Below are 22,935 nucleotides of genomic sequence, written 5' to 3'. Positions count from 1 at the left end.
ATATGGGTAGAGAAGAAACATGGTACGTGTAATGGCTAAGGGAGAAACTTTTTACACCAAAATTGAATGCAGTTCCTCTAAAGTATGTAATTTAAATTGACAAGAATTGGAAGAGACAATGAAAGAGAAGAAAGAAGCAAATTTTATTTTTAAGTTAATTTATTTTTTTGAGCTTTCATTTAAATTCCATCAATAATGTAATTGTACTTTATTTTATTAATGCAATTTACAGATTTTTAAATTAAATCAACATTTACATTATAATTTCCATTAAAGCAATGAAAACACTTAATTATTTTTCTGGAAATATTCGAGTACGAAAGTCAAAATTTCCGAAATACACTGAAATTCGCCCTGTTTAATGCAAAAAAATCAGCGTCGAAATTTAAGTTCGTCGCCAGACGTTGGTGTTTGTCGTCTATTGCTGTCCTCGTCGCCAAACGATGATGTTCATCGCCCGGCGCTGTCTTCGTCGCTAGACGCTACTGCTGTTGTCAGGCGATAATTTTTCTGGGATGCGTTTGCAAATTTTCGCGCAAATTGCTCTGAGTTGATTTGTTGGAATACGAGGTTTGTAAAATTTAAAGTGGCCGCACCCTATAAGGGTTGCCTACGTATCCTTTCCTATGGAATTAAGCCAAACGTAGCTCTTTTGAGTGTCCTTATTAAGTAATTATGGGTGGTACTTCTTAAGTTGCTCAAGATTTGTCATGTTTGAGAACTCATTGCCATCCATATCAGTCAGTTTTGCAGCACCTCTTGATAAGATAGTTTTGACAATATAGGGCCCAGACCAATGGGGTCTAAACTTGCCTCTTGGATCTAAAACATTTTTCCTTAATGCTTTTAGCACCAAGTCTCCGACTTTAATATTCATTTTCTTGACACTACCACAAAAACTAGATTACAGATCACAAAATATAAAACGGTTATCAAAGATAGGCTTTCTCCAGAAGAATATAGAACGTATTTGTGCAAGAGGCGTTTTATGAGTTATTAAATATAGAACGGTTAGAATAGTTAACCGTTCTCTTTTTTTTTTTACTCAAATAATAAAAAATAAATAATTACATTTTAGATGATACAGAACGGTCATCTTGACAACCGTTTTGTATTTCTTTTTTATTTTATAATATTAAAAAAAAATTAGAGGGATATTTATGTGGACCATTGGGATATTTAGAATTACCCTAATTATTCAAAGGCTGCTTAATATAATTGAAATGCTTTTATACTGCACTATCACTATTCACTAGAGTACTAATTGCTTACTGCTTCAGAAAAACGATGAAAAGTGAAACCTCATGTTGCTCAATTCACCAATTACTGCTTCGCCGCCCTACCGCACCACCGTCACCCCATCTCCCCCCCGTCGTTCCACCGCCACACTGTTGAACATCACTTCACTGTACCGCACCACTACACCACCACTGCACTTTCCAAGTAATTCGTTCAAATTTTTCTTGATTCGGATGAGTTTGTGAATCTAGTTGTATTAATCAATTGAATTTTTCAATTCAGCTGTAATGAATTCATAGTTTTCATCCATTGCAGTAATTTCGATCGAATTTTAGGTGGATTAAAAAAATTCACAATTTTAGTTTTTGGGAATTCAATCGATTCTTATAAATGCAAATAATTCTATAAAATTGCAGTTTTTTCAATCAAATTACACTTAATTGATACGATTTACAAGAAATTTCACTATTAATCAAAATTATTATCGCCAAATTACTCTAACCTAGGTCAAATATGCAACCCTAATTAGATAAAGACAGAGGGGTAGGGGAAATTGATTACCACTAGGTTATCATGTTATATTAATTTCAAATACTTTGCAATTTATTTTAGAAATATTGATTTGCTTTGCTTTTCGTTCATAAAAGGGCTGGTTATGAGATGTTGTTATTGAAATTAAGTGATGATTAAATCTAATTCTAGTGATGTATAAGAGTAGTCATGTTGTTTGTGGATTTTGGGTAGCTGATTATGAAAAGAGAAGAGCAAGAAATCAGAATCTTATGGAAGTGAATTTATAATAATGATAAGGTGGCAGAGTTGATTAAAGGAAAAATTCTTGTTGGTTGATTGTGAATAGTTGATACGTTAGTGACCCTCCTTTGACACTAGTAATATAATTTGTTGATTATATCTGCATCCTACTTTTGATACTATAATGTCAACTAATCCATATCTTAACAGTTTTCAAGCACTTTTACTAAGTCACCCAAAGAAAGACATGGTGACATTGCAGAATACCAGCAATTTATAAAGTATATATCTTGTTTCATACTCTTTTCTTTATCTAGCTTTTTCTTTCATATAAGTTGAACTGCTCTTCTTGAACTAATTTATTTAGAATATTATGCTCCATTAGAATACATGATAATTAATTACATCTGTGAGTTTGATTTTGCCATAAAATAGTAATTGCTTTTCTTAATATGGGTAGAGAAATTCGTAGAAAGCCACTTTAGCATCTTGCTGCTGAGTTTCTTGGTGCACAGATCTAGAACGGAGAGCATTGTCCCGTGAGTATCTTATCCTAAATTCCGGATTTTTCCAATGAACTGTCTTAGTTTATAAATTTATCTTTAACAGTTGAACTAGGGTGTTAAGCTGTCAACATTCAATACATGTAGTTTCTTATTTTGTATTATTTTGTTGAGGTAAGGATTTAACCGATTTGAAGATACTATTCCTCTTGTTTAGATGGAGAGATGTGCATCATAAATTCATTGATTTTTCGTTGGCAATGTTTTGGATGCTCACTAATTACTCTAAGTCATAAATTCACAATCGTTATATGTATTGCTTTCATCACCCTATTTAAAGTGATTTTAAACTTATATTCACCAATTCTATAATATATTTTCACTTATTATAGCTCTGATTTAATATGATAGTACTGAAAAAAACCTTACTTTTACTGAAAGATCGATGTATTTTACATTGTTTTGCAGTATATTGACAAAGCTAATGATCGACAAGCTTAGGGGAAGATGGATTTCATATGTTACCGGATGCCATCAACCAATGCAAATGACGACATTGATGATTTATCTGGATTGAAGATCTATGATATTGGTATATCTAAGCTAGATTTTACTTTTTAATTTATTTTTATCAACATCAATAGGAAAGGTGTTTTGATAAATATATATATATCTTGTATTTGTATAGAACAAATTTTCGAATGAATGATTAAATTTAATTGTTGGATGTCTTAAATTATATGAAGTATATTTTTATGACTTTGGTTAATTCTATTATACTGAAATTGTTCATACTAGATCATGAATTTCTTTTACACATGAAGTGTAGATTTTGATGTACAAGATAAAATACAAGAATACAACAATTATACGTATACAGGAAAAAAGTTCAATAATATCTTCAAAAATAAAATACAGGAATAATACAACTAGCAGGAAAATAATGCAATATATGATCTCTTGATTGGATTTTTTTTTTAAAAAAAAAAACTTTAGAAAATGGTTATCTAACTCAACCGTTCTCTATTGTAATGCAATATAGAACTGTTGAGTACTCTAAACCTTTCTATTTTCCTTCATTATTGTACGATTATAGGATGGGAAAACAGAACAGTTGTGACTGACAACCGTTCTCTATTTGTTAGTATATAAAACGCCTAATTGACCCATTCTCTATACTTTATACATCGCTTAGCAGAAGAACGGTCCTAAAGCGTTCTATAAAGCCTATTACAACCGTTCTCTAAGCCCTTTTTTGTACTAGTGTGACTTTCTTGTTGAAGTGTCTAGCCATACGAGTTTGATAACATTGAGTATGATGTAGAGCCTTTAGTCGCTTTTCATCAAGTAGAATTAGCTCTTCATATCTTGCTCTAGTCCATTCTACTTCATCGAGTTTAATTTCTAACGCGATGCGTAGAGAAGGTATTTCTAGCTCTACAGGTTGTACGACATCCACTCCATAGACTAAGGAAAACGGCGTATTCCCTATTGATGAGCAAATTGACGTGCGATAACCCCATAGAGCAAAGTGGAGCTTGTCAGGCCAATCTTTGTAATTTTCTGTCATCTTCTCGATGATTGTCTTTAATTTTTTTTTAGCTTACTCAACTGCACCATTTTCCTAAGGTCTGCATGGAGAAGAATGATGGTGTTGAATGCCATACTTTTATAAAAATTCTTCGAATTCTGCTTAAAATGAGTTCCATTGTCACTTATCATTTCATGTGGGACTCCATATCGACAAATAATGTTTCTTTCGATAAAGAGTGCTACATGTTTTGTAGTGAATTTAGCATATGATTTTGCTTCAACCCATTTAGTGAAGTAATCAATTGCTACTAATATGTATTCATGGCCTCCTGTTTGGAGGAGTTATTCTTCCAATGATGTATATTCCCCACGTTGAGAATGGCCATGGTGATGTATAGGTGTAGAGGAGAGACGGAGGAACATATTGCAAGTTAGCATATATTTGGCATTTAGGGCATCTTTTTACATATTGATGACAGTCCCTATTCATGGTTGTCCAATAATACCCTTCGCGCATTATCTTTTGGACTAGCATTTTGCCATTTACGTGTGTTCAACATACCCCTTCATGGACTATTCTCATAGGTCTTTGGGCTTCCTTTTTGCCTACACATAGAAGAGCTCAACCTTTAGGTACCCTTTTGTGTAACTCGTCGTTAATGAGTACATATTGGGAAGCCAAAAGTCTTAAGGCTCGTTTTGCTCTTTTGTCAGCGTGGGGTGGATATTTCCATTTGTGACATGGTTGAGGATGTTCGTATACCAAGGTTCTTCCTCTTCTTATTCTTCCTAGTTTACCTCATCATCCTCTATTGCTTGGATATAAGCCGGTTTATGCCTCTTTTCTATTGTTAAGGGAATTTGATTGATTTCCATAGGAATCCTAACCATTGAGGCTAGTCTTGCCAAGGCATCATCAAATTGATTTTCTTCTCTAGGTAGATATGTGTATTTTACCTTCTCTAATTGGTTTATGAGAGTTTTCAAGTAGGTTTGGTAAGGGGCCAAGCTTTCACTCCTTACTTTCCATCTCTTGGAAATTTGATTGAGGATCAATAAAGAATCTCCGAAAATTCAAAGTTTCTTTACTCCCAATGTCAATGTTATTTCGAGGCCTACCACGCATGCTTCATTTTCTGCAGCGTTGTTGGTAACGTCGAAATGGAGATTGGAACGTGTTCTTCTTTTGGTGATACCAATAGTACTCCTACACCACATCCTTTTTGGATTGAGGCTCTGTCGAAGTAGAGAGTCCATGTATCATCTTCTGTGACCATCAAGTCTTCATTTGGAAAATCGTTCTCATGTTTAGGCGTGGAATCTCTATTGGAAAATCTTCTAAGAAATCTGCAACCACGGATCCTTTAATAGCCTTTTAAGGCATAAACCTTACATCGAATTGGGCTAAGTTGACTATACATCTTGATATTCGCCCAAATAGTGTAGATTTTTCGAAGAGATACTTGAGTGGGTCCATTCGAGATACTGCAAAGACAGTATGAACGAGCATGTAATGTCTTAATTTGGTTGTGGCCCACACCAATGCGAGGCACCATTTCTCAAGTGGTGTATAGTGTATTTCATACTCGAGCATCTTTTTACATAGATAGTAGATGTCGTTCTCTTTTCCTTCTACTTCTTGTGCGAGCATAACCCCCATTGTCTCTTTGGTGACTGTTAAGTACAACCTAAGAGGGATTCATGGGAGTACTAGTGCTAATACAGGAGGGTTAGCGAGATAGGCTTTAATCTTCTAAAAGGCTTTTTGACACTTATCATCCCATTTTACCGGCACATTCTTTTTAAGATTTTTGAATATTGGTACACATATTGTTGTCAATTTAGATATGAACCTACTTTTGTATTGTAACCGGCCAATGAATCCCCGAATTAGCTTTTCGGATTTGGGCGGTGGCATTGACGTGATTGCTCTGATCTTAGTTGGGTCTATCTCTATTCCTCTAGAGCTAATGACATACCCCAAGAGTTTTCCTGAGGTGACTTCAAAAGCACACTTGGATGGGTTCAACCTCATGTTGTATTTTCTTTCAAAGAATTTTCTTAGAGCTACCAAATGTCCTGCTCGTTGATAAGTGGCACCCGTGTTTTTGAACCCGAATGTCATTACTGTGTAACAGTAAGTGCCCCAAGGTGTTATGAACGTTGTCTTCTCCATGTCTTCTACTTCCATGAGAATCTGATTGTACCCTGCGTCTCCATCCATAAATGAGAGAAGTGTGTGGTTTGCTGTATTATCTACTAGAATATCAATGTGTGGTAAAGGGAAATCGTCCTTTTGACTTGCCTTATTTAGATCTCGATAGTCAACACACATTTGTATCCTTTCATCCTACTTCAAAACTGGGACTACATTTGCAACCCATTCAGGGTCTTTGGATACCTTGATAAAACCTGCTGTTATCTGTTTTTGTACTTCTTCTTTTATTTTAAGAGCTACGTCGGGTTTCATTTGACGTAACTTTTGTTTTATAGGTTTCATTCCTTGAATTAGTGGAATTGTGTGTTGAGCTATTTCTCTATTAATGCCTGGCATATCTTCAAATGACCAAGCAAATACATCGATGAATCATTTTAATAAATTAATAAAAACAATTCTTTCATCTTGATTAAGTGTTAGTCCGATTTTAACTTCTTTTTTAATGGATGGATATTTTAAGATATCAACCATTTCAGTATCCTCAATTACCGGTGTTTTATTTTTGAGTCTTTCCATTGCTTTGTAACTTTCATTGTTAGTTAATCAATGCTCATCATCTTGAGTTAAAGAATGACACGAGGAGTAAGAGAAAGATTACATGTTATTGAATTCAGAAACCATTACATCAAATAAAGTTATGTTCGTTGGGACTTGATTATTAACTGTTCTAAGCGAAGACGCTAAAGAAGAAGAACTAGGAGAGGGTGCTACGACTAAAGAATTAGAAGACTCGATAGGGGAACACTCTGACTCGGACTCTTACTCAGACGATTCTTCAAACATTAGTCCTTGTCTTGTTGTTATGGAGATCTTTCTTCCACTTGAAGTAATCACCTTCACGGTCTTTCGCCATCCTTGAACTAGACCCTCTACCGGAGTAATAAGTTTGGAAGGATCAAAGTTATCACTCTGTAGTACTGTTTGAATTAGCAATGAGTTGTCTTCGATATGTGTTGGCTCATTCTTTTCATATCCAAAGAGGAGTCCCATAAAATTAAAGTCAAAGCATGGGGGTGCTTTTTCCTTACGGATGGGAGTTGGGACATCATTTAGAATGTTATAATCTAAAAATATTTCAAACCCAGGTTGTCTTGTCCCATTCTTGACAAAGGGTTCAGGAAATTCATAACATGGATAATCCTCTCCCTATTTATGAATTTCCCATTTAGGGTAAGAGGATAACGATCCATTGAGATTGTCTTCTTTTGGGTATGAGTATTCCTACATGCATTTTCTTTTTCCCGGGTTCACTAAAGATCTTCCGGAGTCGGTTCAAAACCAATTTCAAAAGTGTCCAATTTAGGGAGGCCATGTTGTCCTATTTGTTTTGCTATTCCTTTCTTCTTTCAATGGGTCATTATAGGAAAGTGTCCCTGTTTCTTGAGGAAAGCATTTACTATCATATTAGAGTGGAGGTCGTAGTGAAGAGGGGTCCTTTCATCCTCCTCAATTAAGGAGACCTCTTCGTTAAAGCCCTACAAGTCTTCGTCATCTTCATCGTGCTCCTCGTTTATGATGGGATTCTCGATAGCCTTGATACCATAGCCTCACTTGCTGGTGAAGGGATGAAGGGACGGCCTTTAGGTCATGAAGCCAAGGGCATCTCAACAATAGGTTGAAAGATGCCTTAATATCTACCACTTGAAAAGTAGTATCATGTTCTATGACTCCTGCCGTTACATTCATAGTGATAGTTCCAAGAGCTTGTCGGCGAGTGATGTCATAGGCTCTTATTCCTTGTGTAGACGGAGACAAGTCTTCATCTTTTATTCCTAACATTCTCGCAGTTTGGAGCGGAGAGACATTAATCGCTGATCCATTATCTACAAGAGTCATTGGGACATTCATTCTCTTGCAGATTACTATGAGATTTAATGCTTTGTTATGCTTATAACCCTCTGGAGATAAGTTTTTTTTTTTTTTTAGAAAAGGTGATCAAATTAATAGGACTAGGAAGATCACTCGTGAGAAAGTTACCAACCCCACAGGAGTGGTTTCAAAATCTATTCCTATTTTGTCCAAAGCATTCATTACTGCCAACCTATGTTGATGGGATGTAGCTAAGAGTTTCCATACATTCATGTCAACTTTAGTCTTCTTCAATTGCTTGACAACATAGTTGTCTTCTATGATAGATATGGGAACTTGCTGAATAGTAGGGATAGGTTGTTGCACAGTAATGGGAGGTTGCATTCTCCCAGATCTTGTGAGAACATCTATGGGTGAATCTTCTTCATCCCAAATGTCGTCCACTAGATATATTGTGGAGAGTGGGGTCTTGTAGACACCCAAATGTGTCTCCCTAAAACCAAACCCAGTAATGAATACCTTTCATGTCATTTTATTATCAAACAAAGCGAAAGTATAAAAAGTCTAGTGATGAGGATGTTTTATTAAAATATCTCTTCTTTCTGTTTTTGAAAATATATCTTTTCTTACCCTAGTTATGAAAAACGTGCATTCTAGTTTAGTTTGGTCCATGATATGGGTCCAATAATAGTGTAGTTGGATGGGGCTTGAAAAAACCTTTCCAACGATATATTATAAGCCCAATTCCGATGAATAATGAGGAAGTTTTTGCCAAAATACTAAACTGGGCTCAAACCGGATTTTACCTACGACCCAATGATCATGTGGAGGGTCCAAAGGTTTAATCCTATTACTAAACTAATTAGAATTTATTAGAAGCTTCTATGAGTTTATAAAAGATCTTAATTATCCTTTTTGAAAAGATAAAATCAAAGAGTTTGAAATTGAATAAAACTTTCCCTTTTTTTAATCCTAATTCTATTCGAATTAAAAGATGTTCAAAGATAGTCAGATATTATTTTTGTAACTCATAATCTTTATCTAAATCTTATATGGTTGGATATGTCTTGAAATTATCTTTCCAATGTTATATTATAATATTAATTTCGAGCTATAACGAAAAAGATATGAAAGAATACCAAACTCTATCCAAAACTGACACCCTTTCACTATTTTGGCCATATTTTTTTATCTAAAAAAGATTTTTATCTGAATTTAATTGGGTTGGAAATAACACTTGAAGAGCTTTCCATAGACATATTATATGACTTATTTGGACTTCTGGATCAAAAGATATGATAAAAACAAAATCCTCAAAAAAAATTGTCCCTGTCACTGCTACCTGTCGTTTGGTGAAGAGCTTGTCATCTAGTGCTGACTCCTATTGTTTGCGACAGGAGCTATTTTAATCCGAATAGGACTTGATTCGTTTCCGTGCTATTTATTCTATAAATAGGTGTCGTGTCTCCCCGTTTTTAATCATTCACAATCATCATCTCCATCTCTCTAAAAGCTAGAAGCTTTCCTTTTCTCTTTATACTTTTTTTAACCTTCCCTCTCTCAAAATTCCTCCCTCATTAGTTCTAGAAACACCTAGAAAAGTTCGAAGTTGTCTTCTTCCTAGATGTGAAAAATTGATAATTTCTGAGGGTTTGGTCCCAAATCTATATTTCAATTATTCTTTAATTTAATTGTTTGTTTATTATTTTCCTTGAAGTTACTAACGTGTGTATTTTGTTATTAGAAAGAGGTATGAGGTATCGAAGTAAGTACTTTAATTGTTTTATTTCGTTTGATATAGAAATCATGCTTAGATTATTTTGTTAATTCCTAGTATCATGTTAATTAGGATGTTTTATTGCTTCCTAATATCATGTTTAGGGTTAATTAATATCATCTTTTCTTGCATATGATTATTTCATTACATTGCAAAAAATAAATTAAATTAAAAAAAATTTCCATGTCAAACTAAGAACAAGGTATACCAATGATTTGAGGCACCCTTTGTAGCCTGTCATATCATCTTCACCCTTTCAAATATACAATCTTTTTTTGATAAACCACTTTGAGCATCACCTAAACCTTTCTTTTTTCAACCCACATCTACCTAACCTTGGGGTGGGATAGTGTGCAATTTATGCATTTTTCAAAGAATAAAATCTTGAGTGATTTTATAAAAATTTCAAAAGAATAAAATAGCAATAAAATTTTGGAAAAGGGCAAGTGTTCCAATAGTCATTGATATGAACATGTCTTTGATATGAAAACATCTCAAATTGCGTCTCTTATCGAGTGCTTGGTACCGTGCCTGAGAAACATGAATGCCAAGTGAGTAATAGACCACATGATCGAGATTGCCCACACTTATAAAAAAAAGGTTCGAAATGCAAAAGCAAAAAAAAAAAAGAGCAAAAAAAAAATAAAAATAAAGAGCTCAAAAGTGAGAAACCTCAAGCATAATAATATAAAGATTCAAAAGCAAGGTTGTACACCTTGGGGGCTTATCTAGGGTCTTGAGCCTTTATCCCTTCCTTCTTCAACCTTTTTCCTAACCACGTTACAACCCTTAAAAGACCTCTTTGAGGTATACACATACTTGTGCAAGGTTCGGCTAGCGCTACGTTCGGCCTGATTCCTAACGGATACGTAGGCAACCTCACATCGAGGTGCAACCGTAATAAAAATGCATTCATATTTATGTTCATAATTGATCATTTCAAAGGATATCCAATGCTCATCCTTATCCATGTAGAGCTAGACTTGGGGGCTTGATCCCTATATCATTAGCTTACCTAGCCTAAAGAGTCAACATTATTTGGCTCTTCTCATAATACTTTCCCATACACTTGGCCTTTGCAGCCTAGCTTTAGTGTCACTTTCACACACTGCACGGATACATGACCAAATGATACTTCCCTTTGGAACCTTTTGTCAAAAAATCTTAACATAATGTGGAAGCATACCTTGTCATCATTGCATCACGAAGTATGAAGTGCTTAGCTTTCGTGCCTAAGTTACCTAAATACTTTCATTCAAAATTAACAATGGAGATAGCCTATGATGTTACAATCTTCGCGCCCTAAGATACGACGTTGATCCATATATTTGTTAAAGCTCATTCAACATGCACCTTCAAAAACATCACTTCCTGTCTTTTTACGTCTTAATGACGTAAATTTTTTGTTTTTTTTGCGTTTTCGAGACAAATGCACACATAAGTCATGTACATATCGAGTCTCATAAGTCAATACTTTCCGCACACAAGTCACAATCGAGTTGAGTCAACCTCGATTCGGTCAATCGTATTAAGTTTACATTTTGAGTCATGTCAAGCCATGTGTGTCAAAACTCTTTGAGTCGAGTCATGACAAGTCATGTGTGTTAAAAACACATTAAGTATTATGCAATGAGTCAACACTAAGCCTTAGTTCAACCCCTAAAGAAAATATGAGCAAAGTCCTATAGTCCAAAAAAATAAATGCAGGTATAAAAGATTTGAAGCAAAAGGACGCAAATGGCTTAGCATATTAACTAGAGTTGGCCTAATCGCAGTTAGATTGACGATTGTCCTGATTGATCGAGCACATCTAGATTTTGATCAAGCACCTCAAACGCGGTAAAATCCTAAAGGATAGGGTTTTCAATAGAGTTTCAAGACATAGGGAGCTATCACTTCTAAGAGAAAGCAAGTAAGAATATTCCCGAATTTTTCAAAAAACTACGAATACAAATGCATGAAATTCTTCCAAGATAAGAGGAGTTTGAGCAAAACTTACATGGATCAATAAATTAGAGATAAAAAGCTTTAATTTGCAAAAGATTTGAGCAGATTTGGTTATAAGGAAACGACCAAGTTGAAGATTCAGAGCAAAATTGAGTGCAAACACGAACAACAGCAGCAAGGGAAAAATAGGGAAGACGCGACTCCAGCGCCAGACGACAAGGCTGTCGCCTAACGACAACATCTGTCGACTAGCGACAAAGAAGAATTGCAGTGGTAGTGCGTTTTGGTGTACGCTGGTGTGGAAACAGAACATGTGGCCCTCATAAATGTCTATGTGGACCTTATGCAGTAATTTTAGGTTCTTTGGTACGCCAGTTAGCCCCTATAAGCAATTTGACATGATTAAGTAATCGGCTCGTTTACAATCACAAAAAGTAATCGACCTGATAAAAGATCGTCTCACTTAGCTTAAAGCGCCTAAACATTGGCTCATCACAAAGGCACCGACATAATGGTTCACAAGCAAAAGAAGGCAGCGACATAATGGTTCATAAGGAGTAGAGGCACCGACATAATGGTTCACAAGCAGAAAAATGCGCCGACGTACTGGCACCGCGGAAATTTCAGCAAATATCACAGCAACAAAGTTCAAACGAGCTTTAAGGATCGACAAGCGTTGGTCTTCGATAATTTTCTTCGGAATATTATCGCAACGGCTGAGGATGACTTCAAGTGAAGTTATCTTCGAAAGCGTTCCCTAGGATGTGGAAAGTTGTCAGAAAGTTGCGGATGACTTCAAGCAAAGTTATCTTCGATGACGTTCCCTAGCTTGTGGAGAGTTGTCACGGAAAACTGACGATGGCTTCAAGCAAAGTTATCGTCGATGACGTTCGCTAAGATTGAAGAGGTTGTCATCTAGATTTGAGAAGATGGCACGAGATGGGCAGTCTTCGACGAGGTTCGCTAAGATTGAGGAAGTTGTCACCTAGATTTGAGAAGATAACACGAGATGGGCAGTCTTCGATGACATTCGCTAAGATTGTGGAGGTTGTTACCTAGATTTGAGAAGAACAATTCGTGATGAGGCGGTCTTCGATGACATTCGCTATGATTGGGAAAGTTGTCACCATGATTCAAGAAAAAAGCTCGAGATGTAGCAGCATTGATCGACATCGTTCCCTAGCGTGTGGAGAGTTGTCTCAAAAAATTGAGGATGGCTTCAAGCAAAGTTATCTTCGACGACGTTCCCTAGGATGTGGAAGGTTATCAAAAGCAGGAGGTGATTTCAAGCGAAGTTATCTTCGGTCATATTCCCTAGCTTGCGGAAGATAGTCACAAAGAGGTAGAAGGTCATTTCAAGCGGAGCAACCTTCGATAGTGTTCCCTAGCTTGCGGAAGATTATCACAACAGAAATTGGAGGCAGTTACAAGCGCAGCAGTCTTCAAGCGGTATCCCCTACCTTGAGGAAGATCGTTACAAAATCGGTTACTCTAGAGACGTGTGCTCGACGGTGCAAGATACGCATTTCTTAACTCTCTTATCTGTTTTAACTAACGCTAGTTTGCAGGTATTAGTGTTACAAAAATGATTTAGGATCGCCGAACGTTCTAAATCATTCTCCTTCCCTATCGCTACTTTGACTTTTGTTTTTGAAACTTGCGTTTCTCTAAACTCAGTCAAAGTGGGGGCTTCTGTACACACCCAAATGTGTCTCACCAAAATCAAAAGCAGTGATGAATACCTTTCATGTCATTTTATTATCGAACAAAGAAAAAGTGTGAAAAGTACAGTGATGAGGATGTTTTTATTAATATATCTGTTCTTTCTGTTTTTGAAAATATTTCTTTTCTTACCTTATTTATGAAAAACTTGAATTCTTCTTTATTTTGGTCCATGATATGTGTCCAATAATAGTGTAGTTTGATGGGCCTGGAAAAAACCATTCCAACGATATATTATAAGCCCAATTCCAATGAAGAATGAGGAAGTTATGGCTAAAATACTAAACTGGGCTCAAATCGAACTTTACCTAAGACTCAATGATCATGTGGAGGGTCCAAAGGTTTAATCATATTCCTAAACTAATAAGGATTTATAAGAAGCTTCTATGAGTTGATAAAACATCTTAATCATCCTTTTTGAAAAGATAATATCAAAGAGTTTGAAATGGAATAAAACTTTCCTTTTTTTTAATCTAATTCTATTCGAATTTAAAGAAGTTCAAAGATTGTCAGATATTATTTTTGTGCCGAATAATATTTATCCAAATCTTATATGGTTGTATAGATCTTGAAATTATCTTTCCAGTGATATATTTTAATATTAATTCCGAGCTACAACAAAAAATGTTATGAAAAGAATACGAAACTCTATCTAAAACTGACACCTTCCACTATTTCGACCATATCTTTTAATCTACAAAATATTTTTATTTTATTCTAATTGAGTTAGAAAGTAGACTTCAATAGCTTTCCTACGACATATTTTATGACTTATTTGGACTTTTGGATCATAATATATGATAAAAACAAAATCTGCAAAAAAACTGTCTTAACGCCAAACGACAAGTCTGTCGCCTAGTGCTGCTACCAGTCTTCTGGCGACGAGCTTGTTGTCTGGCTGGCACTGACTCCTGTCATTGGCAACAGAAAGTATTTTATTCCAAATAGGACTTGATTCGTTTCTGTGCTATTTTTTCTATAAATAGGTGTCATATCTCCCCGTTTTTAATCATTCACAATCATCATTTCTCTGTCTCTCTAAAAGCTAGAAGCTTTCCTTCTCTCTCTATTCTTATTCTAAATCTTCCCTCTCTCAAAAATTCCTCACTCTTTAGTTCTAGAAACACCTAGCCAAGTTCGAAGTTGCCTTCGTCGTAGACGTGAAAGGATGATAATTTCTGAGGGTTTGGTCCCAAATCTATATTTCAATTATTATTTATTTAATTGCTTGTATATTATCTTCCTTGAAGTTACTAACGTGTGTATTTTGTTATTAGAAAGAAGTACGAGGCATCGAAGTAAGTACTTTAATTGTTTTATTGATCTTTTGATATAGAAATCATACTTAGATTATTTTATTAATTCCTAGTATCATGTTAGGATGTTTTATTGTTTCCTAAGCTAGTATCATGTTTAGGGTTAATTAACATTTCCAATATCATGTATGTTGCTGTGATGCTTCCTATTCTTTCCTTATATCATGTTAGTATCATGTTAAGACTAATTGATATTTAATGTTTAGTGACATGATAGGGTTTGTTATTAATCTTGTTAATATCATGCCTAGGATCTTGCTATTAATATTATGCTTTAACATGATTATTTTAATTATGATTATTATTTTTATATATGTTGCTTGATTTTTATTATTGTTATAATTGATCACACCTTTAATGCATGTTTGAAGGGAATTTGTACTTGTAATACCGCCTAATAAGATAATTAATAATCTTGTTTAAGGTTAATATGATTATAATTCAAGTGATCACCAATAATAGATTTGTTTATGCATTAATATTCAACCAACATAGATTAAACAGGTTTAGGGTAAATCTATTGATTGTATGTTAGTCAGAAAGTGCACATGAATACGAGAAGAATAAAGTAGAGGCCTATTATTAGGGCAGGTTCAGTCTCTTTTAGGTTGGATTTTTACCTTCATCCCCGAACTTCCAGTCCTGGTTCCAGACCTATTGGAGTTAACGATCTCCTGGATTGTTAAGGGGTGTAACATTCACCCTGTGAACGGTTTACAAGTTCCTAAAACTTGTTGGCGACTCTTTTACTCTAGCTTCCTTCCCTTTGGACGCCACCATGCTTAAGTTAATAATCACAATGGGGCTCAAGTGTAGGATAGCTTGAAATATTCCCTACAGGTCTCTTCCATATCCTTGAGGTAGACATCCTCATCGTCACTGTCCCAAACACCATTAATGTTAGTATCTGTCTTTTACGGAATTTGGATAATTTTTTTATCATCAATCAGTTTCTGAATTAAATCCTTAAATTTAAAATAGTGTTCTATTGCATGTCCCCCTGATTGATGATATGGATAATAGAACCTATCCGTCCTCTTTAATGATTCAAATGGTCTCGATTCGAGAGGTTTAATTTTGCCACTCTCGAAGAGAATTTTTAACATATTTGCATAGGTGGTCCTAATTGGAGTGTAGAGTCTATGAAATGGCTCCTTTTAAGGTGTTTCAACTACTTGAAGATAAAATGGTTTCTTCGTAGTTGGTGTTACCTCTTTGTTGACATGTTTATTTTATTCTTGTTCTTTGCGTTCAAGAACCCTTCTACACACGTGTACCAATCTCTCTACCGAATATACAAGGGGCAATATATCTTCTTTAGTTGTCGGTTGTTGCATTGGGAATGGTTCACTCATGGCGTCAAAGAATACTTCTTTTTCTTCATCAAGGGCGTGAGTTTCTTCGATTGGTTCAATCAAAGATGAGGGATCAATAGAATTTTCCTCATCAGAGATGGCCAAGGTGCACTGTTGATGCTTGGCTTCTTGCTTGCAGGAGGCATTGGGAGTTTATTGTTGTTAATCATGTCCTGAACGACTTTCTTTAGCTTCCAGAAATTCTCAGTAAGATGGTCCCTGCCTTGACGGTACTTGCAGTGTGCATTGGGGTTCCAATTAGCCGTTCTCTATTCGACTGGTGATCCCCAAATGGTCTAATAGGAGTTATAAGACCTTTTGCATGAATACGGTCAAATGCGGTGTCATAACTCATACCAATAGGAGTAAAGTTTCTCCTAAATGGTTTCTTTTGTCCTTGGTTACTCATAGCATGGACTTCATTCAGATTAAAGGTGCTAACATTTTTTGAGTGGGTGGGTTTGGAAGAAGAAGGCTTGTCGTTCTTCTTTTCTTTCTAGCCACTGTTGGAGTTAGTGTTAGTAGCTTTTTCTTTGCAAGGTCGTCAATCTTCAATATTAATCCCAATGTCATAGACGGCCTTGAATGTATTCAAGTTTCTTTGATACTTGAGATGTTTAGAATATTTTTCCTAGAGATTATTTACGAACAATCTCATAGATTCCTTTTCAGTAGGTACCTCAATCATCTTAGCAGAGGTTTCCCTCCACTTATTAAAGAAAGAAGTGAAACCTTCATTATCTTTTTGTTTAAGTATCTCAAGTTCCCTATGATCAGTTTTAACTTGAATATTACACTTGTACCTATCAATAAAAGCATTTACAATGGCATCCCAAGTAGAGGTTTTCTCTTTGTCACTTGACAAATAGTTTCAAGTGATAAAGAAAACAATGTATGAATAATTTTCTTATCTATCCCCTTAATGTTCATTATTGTCTCGAATGCTGTTAAGTGGAGTAAGGATTATTTGTTGCCTTGAACATAGTGATGTCATTGGCATTGAACCTCCGCGGAAGAAGATCCTTGTCCACTAAGACCCCTTGTGAGAAAATGCCTTGGAATATATAGTCATTGGATATTTTGCTCAAACTGTCTTGCATGAGATCCATTTGTTGTTTCCTTACAGGGTCATTAACTTGAAGAGCTATACTCTTCATCAATTCAGTTAGGTTGGCTACATCCTTCTAGAGCTCATTAACTTCTTCTTGAGACGCCAGGATCTTCTTAGCTTTTCTTTTCAGAGTAATGGGTTTTTCAAAAAGGAGTATTTGAATGAATGTATTGTCTTTGATTAACCACCCTTCCTCTCTTGACCAAGCGCTGCAAATTAAACCATTTATTTGTTTTAATTACTTCACTCAAATTTGACTTTGACTTTATTGATTTTAAAAACAATAAAAGCAAAAACAGGGTGTATTTTTGAAGACCAAGCAAGGGTTTAAACAAGTGTGGTTTAATTGGAGTATTAATATCCTACTTACCCCCCTAAGAAAATGACGGAAAATACATGCATATAAGACTCTCTAGACATGGTCAAAATGTGACATATTATGTGTGTGCTTTAATAGTGAATGTGAGTGACATACTTTGACTCTTTTGTGAGACCATGGGACTATGTGCCTAGACTCAATTTAGGACTGAACATGATTACTGCCACTAATAAATCGATTAAATGTTTTAGTAAATTTATTAGACTGATTTGTCGTGAAGACTCGAGCAAAAATACAGGCTGTCGTCAGAAGATGGTACCGTCACCAGACGCTAAAGGTCAACGCTAGACGAAGAGATCGTCGCCTGGCTCCAATCACTAGCGTGTGGCGCTACAGTCCAAATCTCTGCGCCATTTTGGAACATCAATCTGGGATTGTTTGCAGTATTTTTCTTAAAAGGGACCAGCCTAAAAGTCGTACTAAGCCAAGTTTGATCAACTTTAATCATTTATTAATTAATTAATTCATTAAATAGCAAAGTCCTTTAGTCATTAATTTATTTGACTCATTCATAAGTCAAACAAATGGTTAGGGGAAACACATATAAGACATGCACAACAAATAATGCACAAGTAGTCATATAGTCACCATATGATGCAATGAGTTTGCAACCTAACCATGGCTCTAGTTCTCTAAAGTTTAGGATATGGGTTAGTCAAAGAGGGTCCATGGTTATGAGTCCAGATGCACCTCACGAAAGCCTTACCTTTGGAAAGGTTGGCGCGTGTGGATGGGACCGCGCGAGTTAAACTCGCTTCCATGGTTTGGTGAATTCAACAAACTCGGATGCACCCTTCGTTGCCAGGAGCGTTCGATTGGGTAGATGAAGTGTGAATTCCCAGAGGGTTATGGCCATATGTAGAACACATATGAGTTTCAGAAAAAAGGGAAAAACACAATCAGGAAGTAAAACCAAGCAAACAGTACTAGAAAACTAGTCGAAACAAGAAGGTAGATTTCTTGCTCGGTAGTGGAAGAATTTGGCGCGAGAAAATAGCGTCGTCGCCAGACGCTGGCACTGTCGCCAGGCGATTGCGCCATCGTTTGGCGCTTTTTCTCTGCTCTAATTCCTATATGCCTCGGTAGCTTTCTGTTCTTGATTTTTCCAGTTTTTTTCGTAGCATTATTTCGACTTTAGTTTTGAAAGATATTTCCCTAGATTCCTGCGTGTAAAAATCCTATGTTTTTTACTCATTACGGATGGTCTTTCCAATAAGAACCTTTTTATGCTTATGCCAATAATGTCAATAAAAATTACACACATGAAATACTTAAAACTTTTCGAGTCTCATCCACTCCTTCTATATCATTGCAAAAATAAATTTTAGGAATTAAAATAGAAATCCTCCAGTGGATTCGCCAAAAAAATGTAGGGAATATTTCAAGCCATCCCACACTTGAGCCCCACTATGATCATACACTTAAGCATGATGGCGTCGAAAGGGAAGGAAGCTAGAGTAAAAGAGTCGCCAACAACTTTTAGAAACTTGTAAACCGTTCACAGGGTGAAGGTTATACCCCGTAACGATCCAAGAGATCGTTAACTCTAATAGGTCTAGAACACTAAAAGAGATTGAACTTGCCCTAAAAATAGGCTTCTACTTTATTCTTCTCGTATTCATGTGCGCTTTCTAACTAACATGCAAACTATATCTTAACCCTAAACCTGTTTATCTATGTTGCTTGAATATTAATGCACAAATAAAACTATTACTAGAGATCACTTGAATTATAATCACATATCCTAAACAAGATTATTAATTATCTTATTAAGCGTGATTACAAATACAAATTCCCTTTAAACATGCATAAAAGGCACGATCAAGCAATAACAATAATAACAAAAATCAAGCAACATAATATCATCATAACAATAATAATAATCATAATCGAAATAACAATCATGATTAAAATAATCATGTTGAAGCATAATAATATTAGCAAGATCCTAGGCATGATACTAATAGGATTAATAACAAACCCTAGCATGTCACTAAACATTAAAGATCAATTAGCCCTAACATGATACTAACATGATATTAGGAAAGAAAATAGGAAGCATCATAATAATCATACTTGATATTAGAAATTTTAGTTAACCCTAAACATGATACTAGGAAGGAATAAAACATCCTTACATGATACTATGAATCAAAATAATAATCTATGCATGATTTCTATATCAAAAGATCAACAAAATAATTAAAGTACTTACTTCGATGCCTCGTATCTCTTTCTAATAACAATATACACACGTTAGTAACTTCAAGGAAAATATTAAACAAAACAATTAAATTAAATAATTGAAATAGAGATTTGAGACCGAACCCTTAGAAATATCAAACCTTTCACGTCTAGGACGAAGGCAACTTCGAACTTGGCTAGGTGTTTTAGGACTAATGTATGAGGTATTTTGTGAGAGGGAAGGTTTAGAAAAAGAATAGAGAGAAAGAGAAAGCTTCTAGCTTTTAGAGAGAAGGAATAAAATTAGAGAATTTTAGGTGATTTGAAAACAGGGAAATACGACCCCTATTTATAGGAAAAATACCACGGGATCGAAGAAAACCATATTCGAAATAAAATACATCCTTTCGCAAACGACATAAGTCAGCGCAAGGCGACGAAAGTCAGCGCTAGGCAACGACTCTGTCGTCTCGTGCTGGTTCAAAAGTATAACGCGCTTTTACACGTGGAATTACCTTATAAACCGGTTACAGGTAATTCTGCATCCAAGAAGATTTAAAATCAGATTTAATATATTTTATTCAAAATAAAACATCTTTAAAAATATAATTATCAATCCTAACCTCATTAGAATTAAAAAAAAAACCTTCTAGATATTCCTAGAACACTAAAATCAATCATAATCATATTAGGAATAATAATTAATAGGCCCTCTCCTAGATCATTGGGCTACATTTAATTTCATTGGGCCTAATTTAAAACTAAGCTTATAATATATCATTATAAAGCTCTTTTCAAGCCCAATCTAACTACACTATTATTGGACACTTATCATGGACCAAACCAAATTGGACTGACTATTTTTCATAAATAGGGTAAGAAAAAAAAATATTTTTGAAAATATAAAGAGAAATATTTTAATAAAAACAGCCTCATCACTAGACTTTCCACACTTTCACTTCGTTCAATAATTAAATAACGTGAAAGGTATTCGTCACTGAGTTTGGTTTTGGGGAGACACATTTGGGTGTCTACACTAACGCGTGTATTTTGTTATTAGAAAGAGATACGAGGCATCCAAGTAAGTTGTTTTAATTATTCTCTTGTTATAGAAATCATGCTTTAATTATTTTGATTCCTAGTATCATGTTAGGATGTCTTTATGATTCTAGTATCATGTTTACAGTAATAACTTAAATTTCTAGTATCATGTTTAGATTGCTTCCTATTTCTTTCCTAATATCATGTTAGTATCATGCTAGGGATAAAGCTTTGATCTTTATTGTTTAATGACATGCTAGGATTTGTTATTAATCTTGTTAGTATCATGCCTAGGATCTTACTATTATTATCATGCTTTATTGAGATTGAATATTATAAATATGATGATTGTGGTTTATTGAAGCTTGATATTATATTATTATTATTATTGCTTGATCACGCCTTTTATGCATGTTTAAAGGAATTTGTACTTGTAATCACGCTTAATAAGATAATTAATAATCTTGTCTAGGCAAATATGATTATAATTCAAGTGATCGCCAATAATAGATTTGTTTGTGCATTAATATTCAACCAACATAGATTAAACATGTTTAGGGATAATCTATTGATTGTATGTTAGTCAAAAGTGCACATAAATATGAGAAGAAAGTAGAGGCCTAATTTTAGGGCACGTTCAATCTCTTTTAGGTTTAATTTTTACCTTCATCCCCGAATATCCAGTCACGGTTCCAGACCACTATGGAGTTAGCGATCTCATGGATCGCGAAGGGGTGTAACTTTCACCCTATGAATGGTTTACAAGTTCTTAAAACTTGTTGGCGACTCTTTTGCTCTAGCTTTCTTCCCTTTGGATGCCACCATGCTTAATTGTATGATCATGATAAGTGACTTTTATGTCACTTTAAGGGTGTTTATTGAGTCGCTTTCCGGCTTATTTTTAATTTAGCCCAGTTTGTTCTTTATTTCTTTTATTTGCTTATTCTCGTCTTTTATCTTTATTTTGAGTATTTTAGTAGTTTTTAATAGTTTTTTGTTTATTTTCGTATTAGTTTCTCTCCTTTTATTTATTTTTCTTTTAGTTTCTAGTTTATTTTCTTTATTTTATGTTTTTTCATTTAATTTTATTATTTATTTAGTTTTAGCATTTTATTTTACTTTATTTATTTTATTTTATTTTATTTTATCTTTTAAAAATCCCTCGTGTTGTTTTTGGTTGTAGGTGTTTTCGGATCCTTGGTCGATCGGGTTCAAGGTCCGAGGTTCGAGGCACAAAATTGAACCAAGCTCCACCACTGCTGCCCACCAACACCAACTGCCACAGCAGCCACCCTAACCACATCAACAAACCAAACCAGCCTCAGCAGCCACCAGCCACCTCACCCTACTCGTACCACCTCAACTCAGCGCACAACAACCACCTAAATTACCACCAACACCTAACAACTCTAATGAACCACCATTCATCCACCCTTAATAATCTTCCCCTGCTCCCACAGCGCCTCAGCTCACCTCACACTAAGAACCACATCCGTCAGCCACCAATCAACCACCAACCTCAATTCACCAAACCACCTGAACTATCAACCCAGCCGCACCTGAACCACCATCACCAACCAATCCCCTGCTCCCATAAACCGCAGCCAACATCACCAAACAACAACCAGCAACCCAATTACTCACCAACAGCAACCACCAGCCTTTCACCCACAATCGGCCACCAATTGCAAGCCCAAATCGCCCAAGCAACATCCCCAATGCAGAGCAAATGGCAATTAATCAAGTTCGAGCAAACCAAAGGAGTCCGGTCAAAGTTCGAGTCAAAAACTTTTGAGGTTTTGTAATTTGAAGTGGTGTGGTCGCACAACCATGGTTCGACCGAACCAACCCCGTAGTTCGGCCGCACCAACCCATGGTACGATCGAACCATTTCACGAGCTTCGCGCGTGAATTTTATTGAAAATCGGACGACTACGATGTGATGATGCTTGATGATGATTTTTGATGAAGGGTGAAGATGATGCGTGATGGTGATGAAAGTTCAAAGAAGCTAAGAAATGGGGGAATTGGGGGGTCTGATAATTCGT

General features: G+C 35.4%; 1 long non-coding RNA gene across 1 annotated transcript; it reads left to right on the top strand.

Moving 5' to 3' along the window:
* The first annotated feature begins 1,167 nt into the window (after positions 1-1,167).
* LOC110712701 lies at positions 1,168-3,231 on the top strand. Its single transcript, XR_002509682.1, has 3 exons — positions 1,168-1,443; positions 2,203-2,273; positions 2,964-3,231. It is a non-coding gene; the product is annotated as an uncharacterized LOC110712701 (long non-coding RNA).
* Positions 3,232-22,935: the final 19,704 nt, after the last annotated feature.

This window comes from Chenopodium quinoa, unplaced genomic scaffold, assembly GCF_001683475.1.
Source record: "Chenopodium quinoa cultivar QQ74 unplaced genomic scaffold, ASM168347v1, whole genome shotgun sequence".
In the NCBI taxonomy this organism is placed as follows: Eukaryota; Viridiplantae; Streptophyta; class Magnoliopsida; order Caryophyllales; family Amaranthaceae; genus Chenopodium; species Chenopodium quinoa.
Note: the sequence above shows the minus strand (reverse complement) of the source record. Positions and strands in the feature narration are given on the sequence as shown.